Genomic DNA, 19,145 nt, shown 5'->3' with positions numbered 1-19,145 from the left:
GGCACATAAAATAATTCTGGATGTATCACTTTATCCGTTATTAAGCAACTTTGTTAATTATGTTGAACAAACTTTGTTGATCAAAAAGCAGGTCTGCAATTGATGGATATACTGTCCCATTTGCTCCTTTTCATTGAGGAATTACTCAATGAAATGTGCATCCTCCTTTGACTCGTATTTCTCCATCTTACGATGTTGAGCAGTCTTTTAAAACAAAGATTATATAAAATGTGAGCATCTGTTATGGATGATGCAATTGAGTGGTCAATATACGGAGAAGGCAGATTAATCAGCTGATTGAATATTTGGATCTTCATCCAATGTACCCTTCATCAGTGTAATCCTTGACCTCAATGGTGTCATCTACCAGTAGTGTAGGCTGCTTGGGCTTTTTTTGGTGGTGCAGTGTCCTCTGTTCCAATAAATAGGTTTTCTCTCAATGGGGTGTTTTTCTAAGAAATCCATGAAAGAGGACTTCTTGTCCATAGTTTTTTCAAATCACTCTTTGGTCAATGAGGTTGAAGGAGACTGAAGTGGAAAACAACATCCTCCTCTTCCTCAGATTCTGAGACTCGAGAGGCACCCTTTCCCTTTAGGGCATCTAACAAAGAGCCATCTACCTAAGTGAGGCTAGACTTCTGTTGATGTGTTTCCTGTGTTCCCTTTTTAATCAGCAGCTGGACTGACTTTGGAACATGGAACACGTGTGAGCTACTAAAGGCTGAGCGCTTTGGATCAGATTTTTTATTTGCTGCAGGAACGGGTGGGTTGTTTGTGAGGGACACCGCAATTACTTTTACTCTGCATTGATAACTAGACTGCCAATTTTGAACAGCCCTCATGTGGGTGTTTTATATGCACAACCTTTTGTCAACAGGGATCGTGTCCATTACTGGACCGGAGGCCTGCACTTTGGAGCTTCTTCCCCAACAGTGTTAATGTTTAAGGACATTTGTACCGCACACTATCACCACCGGAGTGGTCCCTTGGCGCACTGAAAGAGGGAGGGAGGGGTGGTTAGTGGGAGGAAGCTGGAAATAGTGCAAGAGCAGTGATGTGCGGTTGGCGGCCTCAACCCGGTGGGTCCGTTGGCTGGGCCTGGGGTGTTTGCGGCAGGTAATCATTGTGTACTGTTGTGCGAGTGTGTTTTTTTGTTTTGTTGTTGCAATGTAGTGATGTTTGTGCAGTTTGTTCTGCTGTAGGTTTGTGGTTGTGTTTGGTGTTTGAGAGGTGTATGCAGAGGGTGAAATTAGTGCAATTGGTTAGTTGGCATCTTTATCCTAGCTTGAGGCGCTGGGTTTTCTGTAATCTCCAAAAGGTGGGGTTCAGGAGCACCCCTGCGCCTCTGTCCTGATCTGGGTTCGTCCGGCCTTCGAGGTCCATTTTACATCCAGCCCTCTGCTCCCCATATTCTCTCACGCAGCCCTACGCGTCTTCCCTTCCCACTCATACAGCTAGTGCACCTGCCACTGTCCACAGCTCAGCTAGTGTGGTGAACTGTCAATATACTGACAATTCCACAACAGTGTGGTACCTGGTGGCAACTAAGGGGCGAGTGCGGGTGTTTGGTGGGATTAGGGTGGGTTGCTGGCTCCGTCTCCATGGGTGTCGCCTGTGTTCCACTCTGCCAGGCATCCTTCGTGCCGTGGGAGCTTCTCCACATAGGGAGCTGTCCACAGTCAGTTCTAGGGTTTGCCTGTGTCCACTCCTGTTTAGTCATCCCTTTCCTTTCTGTTTCAGTTGGAGTCTGTGGTGTTGAAGAGCCAGGTTTTTAGTAATTTCCAAAATTGTAGGTGATTTTTGGTGTTCATTTCTTCGGGATGTTTCAGGTTTTTGCAGCCAAGTGGTAGGAGGTGCTCCGAGTTTTTTCTTGAGGTATGGTTTTCGTTCCAGGTGGATTTCGTTACTTGACCTGAGGAGTCTTGTTGGCTTGTAGATTGTCATTTTCTTTTGTAGGAATTCTGCTCCTTGTCCACTGATTGCCCTGTGTGTTATGCATTGCTTTGAAGGTGATGCAATGTTTTACTGGGAGCCAGTTTAGTGTTTTTAGGGCAGGAGTGATGTGTTCTCTTCTTGATAGTTTGAGGAGTAGTCTGGCTGCTGTATTTTGGATCCGTTGTAGTTTCTTCAGGAGGCATTCTGGAATTCCGAGGTAGAGGCTGTTTGCATAGTTGATTCTTGACATGAGGGGGACGATAGTGGGTGTTTTGAGCGTGAAGGAGAGAAAAGGTAGGATTCGTCTTGCCGTGTGGAGGAGGAAAAAGCATTTGACTGTTGCAGTTACTTGTGGCTCTAAGGTTAGGGTGTTGTCCATCAGGACTCCCAGATTTTTTACTACCTTAGATGGTGAGGTTCCCATTTCCGTTGGCCACGGGATGGCAGTTTCGTTCTCTTGGTCTTTGGATATGATCAGGATTTCTGTCTTTCCTGGGTTGATTTTCAGGTTGTTGGCAGTCATCCAGTTGACTTTTTAGACACTCGATTAGGGTTGAATGATCGGCTTAGGTGCGTTTGATTTTGTAGATGATTTGAGTATCATCTGCGTAGTTGTAGCATGTAATGTACTTTTTGAAGATTCTAATAACCAGAGTTTGGTAGATGTTGAAGTATAGTGGTGATAGTGAGGATCCTTGTGGGACTCCACAGTTGTTAACTCTTGGAATGGATTTGAAGGGTTTAATACATACGGTTTCTGTTCTGTCTGCTAGGAGTGATTAAGTCCACAGCAGTGCTGTGTCCGTTATGCCTATGTCTTCTAGTCTTTTGGTTAGGGTGTCATGAATGTGTCAAAGGCTGAGGAGAGGTCAAGTAGAATGGGGGCTGAGGGTGTGTTAGAGTCTGCGTTAGTTTTTAGGCCGTCCCAGATGGATCGTAGTGCTGTTTCCGTTCCTCTTACGGGTCTGAAACCGACTTGCGCTTGGTCTAGCAGGTGGTGTTTTTCTAAAGTATTCTTGTGTTAGTTTGTATACGTAGGTTTCCAGGAGTTTTGCCGGGTAGGGAATGTTTGATATCAGCCTGTAGTTGGAGAGATTTTCTATGTCGCCACTTGTGTTTTTCAGAAGTGGTTTGATATATGCTGATTTGAAGGTCCTCGGTACAGTTCCTGTTGCTAGTGACAGGTTCAGAATGTTTCTGTAGTATTCTGCTGGAGTTCCTTGTGCGAGGATTGATTTGAAGATGTCTGGGGGACAGGGATCCATGGGTGATCCTGCTTTCTTGCTCTGTTTTACCAGCATTACAAATGCCTCTGTTGATATTTCAGGAAATTTTGAGTTTGTGCTGGGGTTCTGTCATAGGTTTGCATGTTTTGTATGGTTTGTCGGATGTCATTGATTTTTTTTTCTTGAAGTGGTCTGCCAGGTCATTGCATAGTTTCTCTGAGGGGGGGGGGGGGGGGGGGGGTTGGGTGTTGTCGCAGCCTGTTGGGTTTCTCTTTTATTTAATGATGTTTGACGCCTTTTGGAATTTCCTTATTGTATGCACAGATGTGTCTCTGGAACAGTGTTTTTTTTGTCTGGGTTGTATTCTTTCCTCCATTCCAATTCCATCTTTTAGTTTTCCTTTTTCATGGTGCTTAATAGTGGGGTGAACCATTTTGCCATTGTTCTTTTTTGATGAGGTGAATGGTTTTTCTGGGGCGATCTTGTCAATTGTGTCTGCAATCCATTTGTGTAGTAGCTCCGCTTTCCCGTATAGGTCAGCTAGCTCTAGTTCTGTAGTTGATGGTTTGGTTAACTCCAGTTGTTCGAATAGGTTGCTTTCTTTGACATGTTTCCAGTTTCTTTTTGTGGTGGTTGTGAGTTTAGGAGGTTGGGTGCAAACTTGGGTAGGGAGAGTGATCACGAATGGGATGATGAGATGGTCGCTCCACATTATTTGTATCGGCGGTGCCATGGTGATGAGTTTTTCCTTGGTTAAAATTGCGATGGTGTGTCCTGCCAAGTGTGTTGCCCCTTTGACTAGTTGTAGTTTCATGGTAGTGAGTTGTTCAATCAGTGAGTTTTGGGAGTTGGCGTGACTGTCTTCAAATCAGATGTTGAAGTCCCCCAGGATGATTAGGTGTTCGTGGTTGATGGCTATGTTGGTGATGGCTTCTACGAAGTTGTCGACAAAGGTTGCATCATATGTCGGTGGCCTGTACACCAGGATGAATGAGACGTTGGATTTTGGGCTTGCCGTTAGGTGTATTACCATGGTTTCGCAGTCGAGGATGTTGAGCGGTTTGTCCGTTTTTATTTTCAGGTGTCATTTGAATGCTATTGCGATGCCTCCTCCTTTTTTGTTTTTCCTGTTTATTTGAAGGCATTTGAAGTTGGTTGGAAGGCAGCTTTGGAGTGTGATTTTGTAGTTGTCGTCCAGCCATGTTTCTGTGATGAACAGGATGTCAAAGCCGTTGTCATCGAGTAGGTCGAAGATCTCTGTTGAGCGTTTTGACATGGATCTTGCCTTTATAAATTGCAGTGGAGTTTCGAGGTGTTTGGTTTGGGCTTTCTTATTGAGGTCGTCTGATCGGTGTTGGGGTTTCCTTCCTGGTCGATCTATTGAGGTGTAGGTTTTGGGGTGTCGGCGTCAACAAAGATTTCTTCTAGGTTCTTTCTTGGGTTTTTGTTTTCATCGGGTTCGTCTTCCATGAGTTGTGGTTGTCGATTGGAAGTTCTTCTTGCTTTGGTGATGTAAGGTGTTATCGCATCAGTTGTTTGTTGTTACTTGTGTTTTTCTTCCTTCTTCTGCGCGTTTGTGTTGGGTAGTTTGATGTTGTTGCTTCTAGCGTTGGGTTGGTTTGCTCTGGTGTGTTGGTTCAATTCTTGTTCGTTCCTGACTGTAGGTGTGCGTTCTGTAGTAGTGGTTCTTTGTTGCGGTTCCTGAGTTTTTGTACTTTCTACTTTTTCTTTCCTTCGGAATGGGTCATTTGCGTGGCATTGTGAGAAGTTGTTTTAGTTTGTTTGCTGACGTCTAGTTGGTTCTGCTTTGGTCTGTTGTCTTGTGGTGTAGTAGTGGGAGTGGATGGCTGTCCGCTAACAGTTAGGGCTCTACTTGTGGGTGGTATTTCCGGCTGATGTTGCAGACTCGTTCAGTCGATGACTTGAGAGGGGAAGGGGAGGTGGTTGAGGGTTATATAGTTGGGTGTTATCAGCGGCTCTCTTTAGCGTCCGTCTCCCTATACTCGGTTCCCTGCAGTGAACAAGCAGTGTGGGCTTAAGAAGGATATCAACTAGTTGAAGGGTGATTTGGAGGGGCGGAGCTAGGAATTATGCCTTATGAAAGCCTAGAAATAGAACCCCAACTAAACTTGAGACCTGTAGAGTGTGAGAGAGGCATATCAATGCAATCTAAAAATATCACACAATTTAATATGGAGACAGAGCCCCTACCAAATTTGAGAGACCTGTTTAGTGGGAGAGAGGCCTGTCAATGCAATCTATTTGTCACAATGCACTTTGGACACAGAGCCCCTGCTTTCGAACCAGTCTCCTGTACCGCAGTCGTGGAAAACATTGAGGATGAAATTTCAACAGATGCCTCAGCCAGCAGTGCCTATGCCGCCCTTCGCTTCGACCATCTATCTTTGAGTGTCTGTTTTAAAGAGCTTTACAGGTTTGACAATTCTTCTCTGGATGATCCTGTGTGAAGGCAGTAATTACACAATGTGCATCTCTCCAGGGAAACCTATGGTCACAGGAAGGGCAAAACTCACCTTACCGCAATACCTAAACATGCTTGGAGACGTTGAGAGACTACCGCCGAACTTCTGAAATCAAGCGCCCCGATGACAGAGAAATACTTGCCAGGCATAGAGACTTTACCGAGTGATCTTTGGTGTTGAGTGAATATAATATCAATAATACTAATCTTGCTCGAGCAGAACGATAACTTTCACCAAACTCTGCTTAATGTGACCAACCCGAGGAACTAAACATGTGAAGGGTCACAGGTACTGTACACAACAATATAGATAGAATTAGGGGAATGCCCTGTCGAAGTCCTGTTTTCGAATTCGAAAAGAATGCAATGCTTTGTACCAACCACTAGATGTCGGCCTATGCAAAGCATGCGATTCTAAGCATATGCGCAACCCTCAGAAACATAAGAGCCCTTTTTAAATTCTTGCACTTTAAAACGGGTAGAAGTAAAATCAGAGTCTCTACCGTGGAATAGGTGGATTTCATCACATTAAGGGAGTCGTATGGCTCTAAAGCCCCTCAATGCACAGCAGTGAGTTTGCCACCAAGTTATTTTTCCATTTTGAGGGGCACCATTTTACAAATATATTCCAGCAATTATGACAAGTGTTTCAGAACCCATCATATAGAATATTCTTTTATCTGCTGAAAAGGTAATTCAGAGACAACAGTTTTTTTCAAACAATTTAATAGCAAATAAACACAAGGAGGCAACACTTGTACAAAATTATTTTTGTCAGGGTGTGTGTGTGTGTGTGCAATTAAAACATCCATAAGTACCCCACTGGGACAAAGAAAAAGAGCACAAATAATCCTTAAACACAGATTTGCTGGCTCTCTTGACGAACAGATCGCCTTCCAAGCTTCAAATCCACAAACTCGAAACTAAGTGACTGACAAACAAGCAACCTCCTGCTTTTTCTCGTTAAACCATTAAAGTAAATCCATTATTTTCTACATATTACAACACATTTTCACACAGAAAAACAAAACGGACATTTAGCTTTGCAAAACAAAAACAAGGGAATCCTCAGGGAAAGAAGCATGTCTGGTGAATGAGACTCAGATCCTGGTCTCTGCTCCTGCAGGCAGTACGGCCGTTCACCATCTCTGCAGCCCGTAAGTGGTCACCATCACACTTAAAGGGTCAGTGTGGATTTTGTAGGGTACACTATGCCATTTGTAACTTCCAGCAGGGGATGGCCATCATCTCTAAGGGTGGTGTCAGCACCTCTATACAAGGGAAGACATTTCTTTTAGTAGGAATGAACATCACAACTCTGTGGGTCGGTTAAAAAGTTTGTTTGGAGTCTGCTTTTGGGACAGAGGACAGCATCTGTAAACGGAAAAGTCTGAACATATAAAGTGAGGAGAATGCAGCAATAAGAGGATACCTCAGCCACAGAGGTGAGATTGCATGAAATGGGAAGCAGTATGTGGTAAGGAGCTGGTCAGCAGAAGAAGCCCTTATCAGGGGGTCTCCATTACAGGAGATGAGTTACAGCCTGCAAGGTGGAGCCCACATATGAAAGGGGAGGGACTAGTCCAACAATGAAATGGGGTTTGGACAGGGTTAAAAATTTTCCAGCCAACGGGCAACAGGGACGGTCAGTGGCACTTTAACTCATGAGCTTCACATTGAGAGATAATCACTTTACATGTTTTCTAGTAGAAAAGGCAAAAAAACTGTACAAAACCCTCGTGTTAAATACAATCAGTTTGTACCAATATAAAAGCCCACAGGTTTATCTCCAAAAGGTTTTTTTTTTTTAATTATTCACAAAAAGCAGCCAAAAATCAGAGGCTAATGTGCTCTACAATCTTAAATCCATTAAAAACAAGCAAAATAAAAAACAAAGGGAGGAAGGCAATAAAATAAAGGAAAACTAGAGCAGAAATGAGCAGCAGTGCTCAGTCACATTCAGATTTGGCATCTTCAAATTGTATTTAGAAACATATCCACAGGTTGTTGTGAGAAACGAGGTGTGAGTGAATGCTGCTGCTTCACACTCCAGTGCACAGATAAGTCTACCATTCCACCATTCAAGAATTGGGCTGTGCGTTTATAGTGTTATCTTGGCTTTATAACAATATTGCTTGTGGCCTTCAATTTCACAAGGACTGTATTTGATCTGCCTCCATCAGATCATCTCTGAGCCATCAAAGACCCACTCTAGGGCAACCGCTGCACATCCATCCCACACTATCATAACCTGCTAGGCCATCAACAAAGTTAACAGCCATCTCAACAGCTTTCAGCTTTCTAATGACTTTCCAGCACACCGCTCATGCGCCATTTTTAGTCCCCACTTCAAAAGCCGTTGCCATTCTATAGGCTTTGCAGTTTCGGAGCTCATCCTTCGAATGCATGCATTCATTCTTTCATTCAGGTTGAAGTCATACACCTTGACAGTTCTTAGACTTGCCACCGCCTCCAGTTCCTTGACTTTTTCGGCTTTCCATTTGACCAGCGCTCAACCTAGTAGCCTACAAAATCCTATTCCCAAAGTACTTAACCAAAAGAAATCTGGGCATGGAACCTAGAAGTCCCGTCTGGGTACCTTCCTGTATCCAATCTCATATGGCAGTTCCTACTCAATCACCTCTCCTCGCTCAACTCCAGCCCTCCCTAACACCTTATATACATATATTTCTAAATATACTCCTTCCCCCTCACACACTAGGTAAAAGGCTTCTCTAACAGTCAAGGGCCCCATTAAAACCTTTAGAAGAGTGCAGATGTATTTCTGGTCTTTCAACACCTTTCTCCAGACTCAGTTTATAAGTAAATGTTGAAGGCAAAGCTTTATCACATTCTAAGCTCTCTGGCCATCCACAGCTCCAAACTACAATCGACTAGCCTTTAATATTCAGTGCTACCCTAGAACATGTGCAAACTACTTTAGAGCTCCTTGGCGGGCAGTATAACCTAATGGAAAAACAGAACTCCCAACCTCATTCATACAAAATGAGCAATGAAGGCTCCATAACCAGTATTATAGAAGTGGAAGTTGTTAAGTTAATAAGACTGATTATGATGCAGAAGAGGCGAGTCACAGGCGACCTCACAGTGTTGGGGTGGCCAATTATCAGCAGGGCACTAAAGGGTTGAAATACCCTAAAATCAAAATCTAAACGCACAGCAGGATGGGGGTAGTAGGGTGGGGCAGTTAAACAGGTCAAAAAACAAATAGTTCACCAACCCTAAAAATGGCACAACTGAGGGTTAATGGTGAGCCATAAGGGAGGAGCGGGCGAGGACATTTTGGGAGCAGCATGAGACTGTGCACAGATCCCACTAAACTTCTCGGCACTATGCTAGTTTGATTTTAAAATACTTTCATTTGCTGTAGAGAGCTTAAGGGAAGAGACTACTGTATCATACAGGTAATCCACTCATTAATAACGTAAACAGTGGGAAACCAGGTTCTGAAAGTAGCTCCGGTTTCCTTTTTCCTTGCATAAACTGTCACCACAGATGAGATGGGGTGCAATACCAGTCAGTTTTGAGCTTTGGTAGAAACCATTCCCCCTCAAGCTGATTGTGTGAGCACTTGCCACAAGAAGCTCATGTCCTCGCCCATCCCTCTTGAAAATCTTTTTTAATGCTTTTTTAATGTTTTTCTTTTCTGGATTCAGCCTTGCATCTGTATGTTCAGACACAAGTAAACAAGGTGTGCTAGCAAGGCTGTGCCAGAAACTGCTACAAAGAATCTATAACAAGAGCAAGTGCTTAGTTTACCAACGTCTAGAAAAATAGATATTTTTTAAATATTCAAATGCAAAGTTGAAATGTTTCCTCCCTCTCAGCAGTCTTTCTAGAAGGACTCGGCTAGCAGCACAACAGCAAAGAAAAACAAAGAAAGAACAAAATGAACGTGATAAAACAACAAATACACATCAGTATCAAAGGTCAACACAGGGTCAAAGGTGAGAGTTCAAGCATCAGAGAAGCTGAAGAGACAAGGATTTGGACGATGTACTTGAACGCCACACCGACATGCTTTAGGCACAACGATGAACAAACGGCAGGGAGGAATCTAGAAAACAAAACAAACCAGAACAGGAAAATGGCTGAGTAACACTGAGCAATACATCACATCACAAAGGGGAGGAGGGAGAGTGCAGATGAACAGCTGAGTAACACAGAGCAATACATCACAAGGGGGAGCAGACATGGTGCGATGAAGATTGAGACTGTCTTGATAAAGAGCAACACATCATATTGGGTCGTGGGGGGTGAACAAGTAATGCTAAACAGCCCACCAGAGGAGGACAGAGAATCTTTCATTCACAAAAGGTATACATCAAAGGCTGAGCAGTGCAAGCAGGGTTGAACATGGAGAATGGTACAACCAACATAAAGCACGGAAAGCAGGGGATGAAAGGAATGCCCAAGAATGAGGCGTCTACAGCAACATAGTGAGGAAAAGGAGTCCAGTTAACTAACCCAAAAAGGGTACCTCTTTCAGTTAGTTAAGTGGTGTCATTAAAGGTGACGGAAAAAGCAAAGTTTGGGACCTGGGGGGAATCAAAATCTGTCAGGTGATACTGAAGCAAAGTAACACCCCACATTATTAAATGGGTAGGGAATAAGAAGGATGAAGAAGAGCAAAGCAACACATCAAATCTTTGGAAAAGAGGTAGGGGTAAACTGCTTGAAATAGGACACTTCACAAAGGAGGAAAGAGTAGCAAAGAGGGATAAACGCTGGGACGCATGAAGTATTGGAAGAAGGAAAAAGAATGCTGAAAGAAATAGATCAATGAGACGAGTTGATGCAAGTGGAGCGAAGTGTACTGGGGACACTGAATAAATAAAAGTTGTACAACACGAGGGTGACAGGAGAGCAGTGGAGAAGTAAAGGTTACTTACCCTGAACTATGCCGCTCCAGATTGGGTATCCTTTATAATCAGATACTTTTATAATATTTTTTAGTCCGCTAGAGGACATTGGGCTGTTCAAATTCACAAATGAAGCTTTGGCTTCCATAGGACCAGCAACTCTAAAAGAAGGGTCGGACAAGGAAGGGGAGACCTCTAGAGTGTGCACCTAAGATCAGTGCTTGAACTAAAAACAACAACCAGTTACTGCAAATTCTTCAAAAAAAAAGCTGCAGGCACTTCAAAGAAAAACTGTAAACCTGAGTCCTGATCACTGAAGTCCACAGTGCGGATAGAATTAATCTTTCAGTGCATGCATTACATCATGTGCAGCTTAGTCTGACGCCCTGATGCATTGGGAATCGAGAGGCCTGGCAGGTGAAGGCTAGGCAGATCCCAGTGCTCAAAGGTAGCATGCAGGACCTGTTGAACACTCCAAGCTCATGGCAAATGGTACCATGGTGGTACTCCTCTCAGTTTCAAAATGGCAGGCAACTTTAAAGCAAGTACGTTTCTATGTGCTTCTATATAAGGCTACTGACAAGGATGAGCATTCTCAACAAAACGTTAAAACTTACGCATTTACGATCAAGAGGATTTAGTAAAAAAATAAACAATGTATGAGGTTATGACAAAGTATTCACGGAGAACATTCCTTTGAGTTCTGGCAGAACAAAACAATATCTCGAAATTAGTACATGGATACATTTTAACCCCTTCCTCAAAGGCGTGGAACAGGAAACAATTTGTTAAGGGACAAAGTCAGTGAAGCTACAGAACCTGCAGTGTAGAAAAAACAAGCAGGCGTTGTGGTATGTAAAACATAAATGCCTCCAAAACCACCTAAAACCTGCAAGTATAGTCAAAGTCAATGACAAACCATACTTTCATGAAACCGTCGACTTGCAGCACGAAAAGAAAAGAACATGCTCACAACACAAAGATACAGCATACCCTCATGAAGTGGAAAAGTGCTGAATAGGTGCTGCTTAATCTGCATTTATTAAAATAGTGTGCGCAGAACTGATTCAGATGAGGAAAGTTTTGTCAGATAGGGATTTGGCAGAAGCTGGCATGAGCAATCGGATGCGCTGACAGTATGCTTGTATTTGGATTATCTTGAAGCTCAAACCAATGGCAGAGAAAAGTGAAAAACCTAAAAAAACAGGCTCTGGGATGAACCTAAGATCAGAAGAACAAATTACTTACCTCTTGATCTTTCTGGTTAAGTTTGATGCATAGATTTCTTAGGTTTGATACATCCCCAAGCTCCACCAGTCTTCAGAAACCTTTCTAGACACCAGGGGGAAGCCATGCTACGCTGCATATACTCTGTCGTCCAAAAGCAATGCATGCCTGTGATTCTAGATGTCGTGTCAGTGACAGTATATAATGAGCCATTGACGCCTCATGCCCCCTCTCTTATCCCTAGCAGCTAAAATGACAGCAAGACGTGAATGAGCTATCATTCTAGAGGAGTAAGATGCAAGAGCAATAACAAATTAGAGTGAAAGGATTAATCCACCAGAAAGAAAATAAGAGGCAAGTATTTTGTTCTGCAAATTGACTCCTTGCATGCACTGATTAGTCATTTTTGATAGACAGAATACTGGACGAATGCTAGCAAGAAAGGCCACTTAGACCAGAAACTGGTGCCCTGACCAGACAATGACTCCATGACAAACAATAATAATGGGAGATTGCACTACTGGTTACAAACATACTCATTCGAAAAGTTTCCAAAACAACTTCCTGAAATTTCTAGGTCAAGACAATGGTTCCAGCAAAAGGGGCCAAATTAACATAACTACAGAGTGATATCCATGAACACCTTAAAGAACGCCCATTGCAGTCTGATCGAAACGAAGGCCTCTTACTTTAATTCAAGTATTTCTAAATATAAACTAAAAATCATGCTCATGTATGTCAGCATTCCTGTTTTCACTCTCGTTACTTGTATACATCAATTAGTCATACACCAATTGCTATAGCTTTGTCTTGTAGTACATTAGTCACCACCCAAAAAACAAATAAACAGACTAATATTTGTGCATTCAATTCTTCAATCTGAAACAAAGGTAGTAAGTCTAGAAATTCAAGTGGCAATAATGGTTGTATTTTTTATCTCAACGTGTTTCGGATCGTTTGTCAATACTTGAGAGCAAACCCGTCTCCCGATAAATAAAATACAACTTTGTGCACTACCATTGCCATTATTTTTTACTATTTATATAAACCAGATAAAGTACGACCCGTCTGTCGATAAAGATTTAAGAGTTCTTAGTGTAGCTTTTTCCTAGGTTTTATTTGTGTTGAACAAACTGATTGGGGGCAGAAATGTTGTAGATTGTTATTCATTATGATAGGAACTATTAATACATGGAAAGCTCAGCTTTATTAGTACTAACACAATCATTGCTTTACTTTTTCGACAATTAAACTTAGTGAACAAGCAAAAATACAATACTTTTGTATAAACAATTTCCCTTTATCATCGAGAACTGACGAGCAGGTCCTGAAGACCAAGCACACTGGTAAGCTATTCGAGGATTACATGTATCCATAATTATATCAGCAGTGGCTTGTAAGGCATTTCGGAAAGATAATACATGTATTCACTGAGAAAGCTACATGAGGAACTCCTATCAGTTAAGTTTGGTGGTACCTTAATTGATATAAAGTTTCTAAAATGGCAGTAGTAATGAAAAAAGTTGTACTATATTTAAAGTAAGAGAGTTATTGCTCCCCTGAAGAAAGGTTGATGAGAAATTCAGGGAGTAGTGCTAGGCAAATTTGTGTAGGGAAGCCCACGTTAATGCCAGACTGATGTACAGAACTGGGACACCTATGCAGACCTCTGGTGGAGTAAGCCAGAAAACCTTCCCAGACATATTAGAAATACTCAGAGATGCAGAGGACGATCCACCTAGGCAGTCCACTTGGTAACTGATCTGCCTGTATGAGCACCAGGGTAACCAACAAAAAGCTGGTAATCCTTTCTAATGTCCCTCATCTGAGGCATACTAGCATGGGGCCCGGGGAGGCAGAGGTTACAAAACTGGAAGAATAATCTTCAGAGACAGCTAGAAATCTGACATGATCTTAGGAAGGTCAGAAACTCAGTTACTTTCTCTCTGTAGAATACCAGGCATTGAGGGCCTTACCAAAACAGCCTAGCGCTAGCTTACCCACCTAGAGAAGTGATGGCAACCAAGACACCAATCTTAAAGGTGAGCAATCTTAAACGAGAATGAAAAAACTCAAAACCGAGCCCACATCAAGAATGTAAACACACAATTCAAGTCACACGCCAGAGCAGCAAATGGGCAGGAGACAAACTGGTTACCCACTCCAAGCAGGAAATGCATAACAGTGGGGGATGGTGGAAAAACAACTGAGGTTTCACAGCCTCACTTCCAAGCTGCATTAATTGTTGTTCTGGGACATTGGGCCGCGCTTCTAGGGTTCCCAGTACTGGGAGACCTCTCCCAGTGCACTAGTATCTACATTTCTCTCATGGCAGCACCCCTCACCTTAAGTGCAGTGCTGCCCGGGCCCACAGAGCTCTTTGTCCATGTTGTGTTGGGTGCACCATATAGCCTATTCTGCCTACTAGTGAAGGGGATGTCACCCCTTTTGTGACAGGACAAGACATCTTACATATTGTGCCCCATTTTGTCCCAAGTAACATCTTCTGTTGCTTCCCAGTAAGCAAATCGTTTGTTGTATTTTTTTTTAACGGTTTACGCAAATGTCACATAGTGCGCTGCCTTTTAAGCAGCGATGATGCATTTATGAGGACCATGTTCTCACAATGGAGCCTCCGTGTATTTTTAGTCCTGCTCAAGATGGCATGGTCTTTTTGCCCCTCGTCCTGCCTTTCCAGGTCTTCCACTCTCTTCATGAGCCGTTCCAGGATTTTTCCTAAAGGGAAGGTGGCTAGTGTGTTCCTGCTGGCACGAAATGGGGAGTTAGCGGTCTTTCCCCTAATCCACATTCCTCCCAGGTTTTGGCTGTTGCTGGGAAGATTATGGACAGCTGGCTGTTCACTATTAGACAGGAAACCTCCAAGTTCGAATGTTACAAAGTCCCTTCTATTTTACTGGATGGGGTAAACTCAAGGCCAATTTCTGAATAGACAGCAGAGCTGTACCCAGGCATCTTAAGAGAAACGGAGACTATGACCAAGGGACACCAGACTGCCATATCAGCCAACTTCACTGCAGTGTAGACCATGACCTTCTGCTCGACAGAGGAGACTTTTGCAAGGCACCTCCCTCACTTTGGCTGGTGGGACCAACCAGTCGGCTGTCTTGCTCAGCTGCAAGGACTTTTACCCAGCCTGGGTGCTGGACACTTTATAGCCATCCTCAGTGCTTTGCAGTAATGCTGGAACTTCACAGTGGCAACCCTCAACAGAAAAGGAGCCTGGTTGGGACCCAATGTGTAACCGCCACACTATCGGTCTGCTGAACCCATCCGGATCAATGCCTCACCAGTCATTCGTGAGGGTCTCTGCTACGTAGTGGGACTGAGGGAGGATGCTTGTTTTGATTGCTTAATCTGTATTTTTGTTCCCTTTCTGTTGCCTTTTACTTCTCAAATCTATAGTGTTAACGGTACTATACAAAAAGGTATCCCCCACCATCCTTGGTTCAGCCTGACTGCTCAGCCTTGCTACCCTGAGAGTGGTTAAAGTTTAACTTAACTGCCCCGTTGCACCAGGTTGGCTGCCCAAGTCCTACCTCGAGTCCAGGCTTTGGAAAACCCCTTCCAATTACGACAGCCCAGGGGACCTCTTACAGACAAAGGGTGGAATGGACTTCCATTCCATCTGCAGACCCTGCCATGCCAAAGAGCAGGAAATCCAGAAACGGAGGTAGGAAAAGTGAAGGGACCCGGACCCTTATCCTTACACCAAGACGAAAATGTACATCACCAGTAGGCATAAAAAGACAAGGCTGTAGGTCTCCAGGCTAGTGCTAGGTGAAAATTCCACCCACAAAGCTAAACAGGAGAAATTTGCACTGGTTTCTGATTCCGGGATTGCCACGAAAGCAGCATTACAGTTCCGCCGCCACTAGAATTTCACGAGCCAAGCAGCATTTTTCGTCCATCAAAGTTTTGCAATGGCTCTTGAGTTTCACATGCTATTGTCAGATTTCACCCACGCGAACAATTCTGCAGTGCACCGAAACCTTTTGGGGCACGACGAGGCGTTTCGGTCCCAATGTGCCGAAATGCAGCTCCAATCGCATGATCACGAAATGTGCATCCCGCATGGCAGAAACTGAAATGGACCTATGTGAGTGAAAGAATTGCACGAAATACACAAGGTACAAGAAATTCAGTGGTTTTCTGTGGGTTTCTCTTTAAGGGGATAAGTGAAGCAGCGCTCAGAAGCAAATATTTAGCATTTCACGACCTACCAGAGTGTGAAAATGTAGGGCAACTCCATGGGTGCGTCGGAAAGGCTGAGATGGGCAAAGTGGATCGAAATCTGAGCAATTTTAGTTTCTGCAGCTGGCAGAGCAGAATCTAGCAATTTAATTTCGCCCAGAACTACTCCTGAAGGCAAGGATTACATCCAGGACGAAATCTGAAAAATTCCACTACTTATACCCAGCATCTCCCCAGCCAAGCAAGAAGATGGAGGCTATTAAAGTTAAAGTGTTGGAACCAGCCCCATGACTGGACTGGGAGAGAGGGTCCACAACTCACCAGAAGGTGCCAACGGTGACATATGGGCATGTCAAGAAGTTTCCAATAAAATGTTCCCTGGGCCCAGTTCAGAATTAGCAGGATCACGGAGAGCTGCTATTTTGCAGTCTCCATAGAACTAGTGGGATGACGGTAATCCTCAAACACATAAATCAAAGTGCCACTCAACAAGCAATGTGCCCCTCAGACTGCAGTGGTGGAAATTCCCTGAAAAAGAACTTGCTCTACATTGAAACTGGAGGAAAAGAGACCCACTTAAGGGGTCCCCAAAAGGCGCAAATATCTCATTTAGAACTTCCTGACAGAGCCTCTCCTCAGAGAAGGTTAAATTACTGAATACTCAAGGCATCCACAACCATGCTCCCCAAGGCTTGAAGCTCTGCCCTGTGTCCAAAACCACACAGAATTAACAGCAACTAAGATGGGTCTTCTGGGACTTCGCAGGCAGCATATGTGGGGCAGGTGAACTGAAACTTGGCGTGGGGGCGAAAATGAGGTCATCATACAGGAAAGGCGTGAAACGGGTCCCTCCTGCTAGGTATGGCTCCCACAACTAACTGCTTTGAAAAGAGCCTCAGAGTAGAAAACAGTTCGAAGGTCAGGACCTTTAACTGAAAATGGGTGTTCCAAACTAGAACATCAAGCGCTTCAAGTGTTTAGGAAGGATCAGCAAGTGGAAGTAGGTATCCTGAAGGCCTAATGACACTATCCAGTTTTGCAGTTTGAGTGGGGGATGGTGATCTGAGCATGTTCTTGTACAGGTACACAATTAAGGAAACCTCTGATCCAAGATGGGACAGAGGCCCCAGTCCTCCTTTGGTATTGCAAAATAAAGGAGGACCAGCCTCTTACCTCTCTGTGGAATTCATCAACTCAATGGCACACTTAAGAAAAACTTCCTCCAAGAAGAGGGCATCTGGAGGTATGGGGAGTGTAAGGACAGTCGGGAGAAAACTGAATGTGAAGAAATATCCCTGCAAAATGGCCTGCAAGGTCCAGATGTCTCAAGTGGTGCGTTGACAGTACCTGAAGTTGAAGGATAGCCTGCCTCTGCTAGGGAGGGGTGGGTAAAGTCAGAATCAAAGGAGACCGAGGCAGCAGTAACTCTGCTGACCTTGCTGGCTGGAGTGCACCTGACCTCTGAGTCTAGCCAACCCCAATCAAGGAACGGTAGCAGAACAGAAAGGCCAAGACTTAGGAGGTGTGGGTCTTGTTGGCTACGAGTTCACAGAGAAACACAAATATTTCTACTTAGAAAGGCCAGTACAAAAACATACGATTTATTGGGCCAAATATTGTCAAACACACACGTACACAATATAAAATACATACTTATCCCCTCCCAAGGGTCAATGCATGTAACACTCAATCCCACTTCACTAGGATATGCCTAGGAGGGGATCCTTAACCAGACCACCATTGATCTAAGTCGGGAAAGAGATGGGGACAGGACTTTACGCCCATGTAACCATATGGAGGATTGGGTGGTGTGGGGAGGTATGTAACTTTGCTCCCCTTATGTCGGTTTCTCCAGAGACCAATGCTGAGGTTCTGGAATCTGTTAGGTGCATGTTCTCCTGTGCTTGGTCCAGTTGAAGGAGGCCCAGGGGTTGCAGGTACCAAGGTCAGTTTCGGATCCGGGATTTATGTCGATCACAGTGCTTGAATCTTGGGCTTAAGTACTTTCCAGATGAACACCCTTAGGAGGAAATGAAGACTTCTGCAGAGCAGGCAACCCTAGGACACTTTCAGGAAGACTGATCTAAACCAGAGCCACGACGGTCAGGCATTCATCATAAGACAAACATTGGTGCAGGTCCTGTGTAGCTTCCCTTGATGCAAGAAGGTTGAAAATGCAGGAACAGGCATCTTTTAGTACACAAGCTGTAGGTCCTTCAAGTTACTAGGATGCACTCAGAATAGCGACAGCTGCAGCATGGCAACCCAAGTGAGAGCTCGTCAGTCCACAGGTTGGTCCAGGGACACTTCCGTAATCACAGATCTTCGAGCAGTAGTCGAGACTGGTTGTTCCTACTGCCACCCCACCCCCCCACCCCCAGATTTGTATTTGTATTTTCATTTATTTATAAAGCGATTATGCCTAATCACTGGAAACAAAAAGGAGTTGTAAATGCAAACCAAGAAAATAAATTATGAAGGCAAAGACTAGAAAAAGGATTCAAGTCTAGTGTGGAAGACTGGCAAAGAGGAAGAACTAAATAAAAGAGGGAGTTCCAATACTTAGGGCCAAGAAGAGCAAAGGATCGGAACTTACCTTTTCCAAGCTCTGGCTTGAGTTCCCCAGGCAAAGTGGCTGTGTGCGCTTACTTACTGGATGTGGGGGTTGAGAATGCCTTTTTCCAACCCATATTCCAGCCAGGAGATGTGCGTTGCTGGGCAGATGTGGGTCATAGGGCTTCTCCTCGTCAGTGGTGAGCTGGGGCACCACTCAGAAGGAATTTGGAATGGAGGTTCTGCAGCCGTTCACAACATTGAGTAGAGCCATGACCCCAAAGAGGAACAGCCAACTGAAGACCCCAAAACCACTGCTGAAGGCAATCAGCACTGAATCAAGCCAGGTCCCTGTGCATCAAACCTTTGGGCTGGTGGGAAGACCCAGTCCGGAACGTTGAACGAAGATACAGCCTTCAGTAGCCTTTGAAAGCATTGCAGAATCATCTTGTGGGCTGACCAGCTTTGTTCAGGGAATATTCTGCATATTTCCCCCTGTTACAAGTTGCAACTTGGGACTCTACAAATTGTTAGCTTGTGGCACAATGCCAGTTCTACTGTAGCTGCTGCTTTCCTGCATGAAGAGCTACCTTTCTGGAGCATTGCCCTCTTCATCGCTGCATCATG

The 19,145-nt window shown here is 44.1% G+C and overlaps 1 protein-coding gene across 4 annotated transcripts in view; it reads right to left on the bottom strand.

The window, feature by feature from the left end:
- Positions 1-19,145, bottom strand: part of CELF1 (CUGBP Elav-like family member 1) — a 1,228,135-nt gene that overhangs the window by 231,801 nt on the left and 977,189 nt on the right. For 3 of the 4 annotated variants that reach the window (XM_069623100.1, XM_069623103.1, XM_069623105.1), the window contains exon 15: positions 7,992-9,721. The exons of the other annotated variant lie outside the window; for it this stretch is intronic. The gene's annotated coding sequence lies outside the window, so the exon portion shown is untranslated. Of the gene's footprint in view, positions 1-7,991; positions 9,722-19,145 lie in introns of those variants that run through there. 4 annotated transcript variants of the gene reach the window in all.

Source organism: Ambystoma mexicanum, chromosome 11 (genome assembly GCF_040938575.1).
Source record: "Ambystoma mexicanum isolate Mex_15411 chromosome 11, UKY_AmexF1_1, whole genome shotgun sequence".
Lineage (NCBI taxonomy): Eukaryota > Metazoa > Chordata > Amphibia > Caudata > Ambystomatidae > Ambystoma > Ambystoma mexicanum.
The sequence above is the reverse complement of the archived record's forward strand: the minus strand, read 5'-3'. Positions and strand labels throughout refer to the sequence as shown.